Source organism: Schistocerca piceifrons, unplaced genomic scaffold (genome assembly GCF_021461385.2).
Source record: "Schistocerca piceifrons isolate TAMUIC-IGC-003096 unplaced genomic scaffold, iqSchPice1.1 HiC_scaffold_338, whole genome shotgun sequence".
Classification (NCBI taxonomy): domain Eukaryota; kingdom Metazoa; phylum Arthropoda; class Insecta; order Orthoptera; family Acrididae; genus Schistocerca; species Schistocerca piceifrons.
In genome coordinates this window covers 65,001-70,000 of record NW_025728557.1, presented here as the reverse complement: position 1 = coordinate 70,000, position 5,000 = coordinate 65,001, and the positions used below count along the sequence as shown (strand labels likewise).

The following is a 5,000-nucleotide window of genomic DNA, read 5'->3' as shown; positions in this document are numbered from 1 at the left end:
ATTCCATGCACACAGTATTCAGGCGGGCTTGCCTGCTTTAAGCACTCTAATTTGTTCAAAGTAAACGTGCCGGCCCACCGAGACACTCAATAAAGAGCACCCTGGTAGGATTTCAACGGGGTCCGCCTCGGGACGCACGAGCACGCACGGGGCGGTCGCACGCCTTCGGCTCGCCCCACCGGCAGGACGTCCCACGATACATGCCAGTTAAACACCGACGGGCGGTGAACCAACAGCGTGGGACACAAATCCAACTACGAGCTTTTTAACCGCAACAACTTTAATATACGCTATTGGAGCTGGAATTACCGCGGCTGCTGGCACCAGACTTGCCCTCCAATAGATACTCGTTAAAGGATTTAAAGTGTACTCATTCCGATTACGGGGCCTCGGATGAGTCCCGTATCGTTATTTTTCGTCACTACCTCCCCGTGCCGGGAGTGGGTAATTTGCGCGCCTGCTGCCTTCCTTGGATGTGGTAGCCGTTTCTCAGGCTCCCTCTCCGGAATCGAACCCTGATTCCCCGTTACCCGTTACAACCATGGTAGGCGCAGAACCTACCATCGACAGTTGATAAGGCAGACATTTGAAAGATGCGTCGCCGGTACGAGGACCGTGCGATCAGCCCAAAGTTATTCAGAGTCACCAAGGCAAACGGACCGGACGAGCCGACCGATTGGTTTTGATCTAATAAAAGCGTCCCTTCCATCTCTGGTCGGGACTCTGTTTGCATGTATTAGCTCTAGAATTACCACAGTTATCCAAGTAACGTGGGTACGATCTAAGGAACCATAACTGATTTAATGAGCCATTCGCGGTTTCACCTTAATGCGGCTTGTACTGAGACATGCATGGCTTAATCTTTGAGACAAGCATATGACTACTGGCAGGATCAACCAGGGAGCTGCGTCAACTAGAGCTGAGCAGCCGGCCGCCCGGGAGTGTGTCCCGGGGGCCCGCGCGAACACGCAAGCGTCCGCTCAATCATTCTGCAAACAGGAGGAGGCTGAGCTCCCCTGCACAATACACCTCGAAACCCTCTCAGGTCCCGGCGGCGCGCAGCGCCGTCCCAAGTACTTGGTCGGGTTCGAGAGAGGCGCAATCGCCCGGAGTTAGGCGAGTAGACGCTTTCGGTGCGACCACCCGTGCTCCCAACTGAGCTTGCCGCTGCCGACAGAGGCCCGGGAGCGTGCTGTCGTGGCATTGCCGGCGGGAGACAACACGCGCCACCTACGGTGACCGGCAGCTCCAACGCCAGCGCCACAGAAGGACAAAAGCCCCACTTGGGTGCCGAAGCGAACTCTCCCAGCACAGCGCACGCGCCAACACATCCGCACAGCTGCGATACAAACCACCAGCGAGAACCGCTGGGGCGACCGAGCAGCAGACGGCGTCGCGGCGCCGAGCGCCGGGCGGCAGCGCATCCTCAACGCACACAGTCCTCAATCGGACCAGCACACTGAAGATGTCCACCGCGCTTCGCACCGGGCCCGCGAGGACCTACTTTGGCCGCACGGCGCCGCGCGCAGGGTGCGCCGGCGCGCAGCTGCGACGCCTGCCGCGTCCGTCGGCCGGCGCGCCTGCCACTGGCCGCCCCCACCAGCCGGCTGTAGCGCGTGCGCCCACGCACCGCGCGGCCAGCACGCCGGGAGGCGCCCCCTCACCGGCCGGGGACGGTCCCACCCAGCCACCGCCGCGTATCGCTTCACACCCAGATGCCGTTCAGTTTCGTCGGCATGGTGGGTATCGCTGGAACAACCGGTTAGTACCTCAACCTATCGTCGCCATCACCGATTCACCCCTAGCGAGAACAACCGCACCACAACAGGTTACCATTTGTTCATTTGCGTAACTTCACCAGAAAACGCAGGCGTCCATCGCCATTTGCAACTTCCACGATTATTGCATGCCTGTGTCAGGTGTCACGCCACACTACGTCTGCCCACATACACGCAACAAAATGTGCACGCCTAGACAATACGTGGAAGGTGGCCCCCGTACGTATGCGATGTCCATTGCTCGAACGACTGTCAACCGGCCTCTGTAGCATGTCGCAGATATGGAACGCGGTGCACCATGCCATCACGGTGTGTGAGGAGAGACGACTAGGTCCGAATACATCAACAGACAGCTCATGCTGATCGCCATCCACGGCGTCCGTTCCTCCCACACGTCTCTATGGCGTACCACACTGCAATCCAGCTCTCATAGGGAGACGACACGTAGCTGCGTGCACAATATTTGCACTGTATGGTCCGCCGTTTTTGGGCGCAGTCGTTGTACGGTCACACATGTGCCACGATGTATCATTCAGTACATAAGGACGAATGTGCAGTACAGATTGTGGTTTACGCGTACGACATTAGCGGACAGTTGACACAGGCCGCACCACAACGTAGCCTGAGTACGTCGCATGCGGAGGGCATTGAACATGCAAAGTTCTCACCAACCAGCTTGCGAAGGCAGGGGGCAAGGTGGGGACGTGGGGAGGGGCGGCATGTACGTCCTGCTGCCATCCACATTACAGTGTACAGCAGGAGCATGTGGAAAGTGAGCAAGACTTGCAAGGTGTTTAACATGAAGCGATACACAGGGGAGCGGGGAGTGCGAGTAGCGAACTATATTGCGAGGGTTGCGGGTGGGCAACACTACACTAATTGAACGAGTCGTATAACAATTACAGAGCAGGTTTAGGCGACAACGTGGGTTACGTTAGGCGACAACGTGGGTTAGGTTAAGGCACGACGTGGGTTAGGTTAAGGCACGACATGGGTTAGGTTAAGGCACGACATGGGTTAGGTTAAGGCACAACATGGGTTAGGTTAAGGCACAACATGGGTTAGGTTAAGGCACAACATGGGTTAGGTTAAGGCACAACATGGGTTAGGTTAAGGCACAACATGGGTTAGGTTAAGGCACAACATGGGTTAGGTTAAGGCACAACATGGGTTAGGTTAAGGCACAACATGGGTTAGGTTAAGGCACAACATGGGTTAGGTTAAGGCACAACATGGGTTAGGTTAAGGCACAACATGGGTTAGGTTAAGGCACAACATGGGTTAGGTTAAGGCACAACATAGGTTAGGTTAAGGCACAACATAGGTTAGGTTAAGGCACAACATAGGTTAGGTTAAGGCACAACATGGGTTAGGTTAAGGCACAACATGGGTTAGGTTAAGGCACAACATGGGTTAGGTTAAGGCACAACATGGGTTAGGTTAAGGCACAACATGGGTTAGGTTAAGGCACAACATGGGTTAGGTTAAGGCACAACATGGGTTAGGTTAAGGCACAACATGGGTTAGGTTAAGGCACAACATGGGTTAGGTTAAGGCACAACATGGGTTAGGTTAAGGCACAACATGGGTTAGGTTAAGGCACAACATGGGTTAGGTTAAGGCACAACATGGGTTAGGTTAAGGCACAACATGGGTTAGGTTAAGGCACAACATGGGTTAGGTTAAGGCACAACATAGGTTAGGTTAAGGCACAACATAGGTTAGGTTAAGGCACAACATAGGTTAGGTTAAGGCACAACATAGGTTAGGTTAAGGCACAACATAGGTTAGGTTAAGGCACAACATAGGTTAGGTTAAGGCACAACATAGGTTAGGTTAAGGCACAACATAGGTTAGGTTAAGGCACAACATAGGTTAGGTTAAGGTACAACATAGGTTAGGTTAAGGTACAACATAGGTTAGGTTAAGGTACAACATAGGTTAGGTTAAGGTACAACATAGGTTAGGTTAAGGTACAACATAGGTTAGGTTAGGTTAGGTTACACGTTGTTGTAAGGAAAGGTGTAGGGGGGGGGCGGGGGCGGCAGGTTCGTTGATAGTGATTATAGTAAGTGAATGCTTGTGACATGATCAGATTTGTCACGTCAGGATGCACCTTTGGCTTATTAGAGGCGGCGCTCCAATTCTATGCTTGTGTCAGACCTGTGTCTTTGACTCATGTCATTGTTTGTGCGCTGTGACAGGAGGTACTATTGTGATGTTGGGTGCACCGTTGTATAGGACATGTGTGGGTGTTGGTGCCTGATCTGCGCAATGGTGGATGTCGAAAGGGTGGGATATTGTATTTTCCGCATGGACCTCCTGGTCTGGTTGTGATAGTGTGGATTGTGTAATGTGGCGGAGAGGATGCACTGGATGTTGTTCCATGCTGGTGCTTACATATTGTATGTGCGCCCGTTAGAAGCAGAGAGTGGTGCGTGATCAGAGTGGCTGGCTGACGTGTGGTTCCCATTGTGGGCAGACTCTTTCAGCATGTATACGGACAGTTGTATATATATTCTGTAGTTTGATGGCTCTGCATTGATTACTAATCAGCGCCGTGTGTACGGGTAATCTGGTTCCAGTCCAAAATGTTCCATCTGTGTACATTAGTGACAAAGACTCCCCTCATGCAGTGGGGCTCGGTCTGTTATAACTCTTCCGCGTAATATATTTGCCCCACGTTTTTGCGACTGCGAGTGCGAGTGCAACGCGCATGGGGACCGACATGCTGATGGCTCGGTATCGGACGCCGTACAGTGAGCAACGCGATCGCGTCTCTCGCTCGTAAGTGGTACAGGTCGCGGCTCATGTATAGGGACAGCGGGAATGTCGCATATTGGCAATAACTCTTCATGAAACGCACGTTATAGGGGTGGATTGCACTTTACGAGTGCGGGAAACGTCCGCCGTTCATCCGCTGGAGGTGCGCGTTTGGCGGTTGGGGTGGTGCACGAACGGGTGCGGGTGGAGTCATTGCCGGTCCACGGCTTCGTGCGGCAGAGCCACTGGAGATTGGGTGCTATGGTCGACAGAGGCTGCAGGCTTTGTGGGTGGCGTCGAAAGGCGGGCACTGTGGCGCCATCGCTGTCTTAATCGGCTTGGCGTCGCATAGATGGCGGTATCGTCGTTGGAGGAGGTCATGTTGCGGGAGACCTACAGATGGCGGTATGTTTTGTGGTGCGGACGTAGTGTTGTCAGATGCGCATAGATGGCGGTATT

General features: G+C 53.7%; 1 non-coding gene across 1 annotated transcript in view; it reads right to left on the bottom strand.

Annotated features, from left to right (window-relative positions):
- The window catches only part of LOC124745867, a 1,909-nt gene extending 1,006 nt beyond the window's left edge, over positions 1-903 (bottom strand). Inside the window, exon 1 of the ribosomal RNA XR_007011190.1 lies at positions 1-903. This exon is cut by the window's left edge and continues 1,006 nt beyond it. This is a non-coding gene — a ribosomal RNA (small subunit ribosomal RNA).
- Positions 904-5,000: the final 4,097 nt, after the last annotated feature.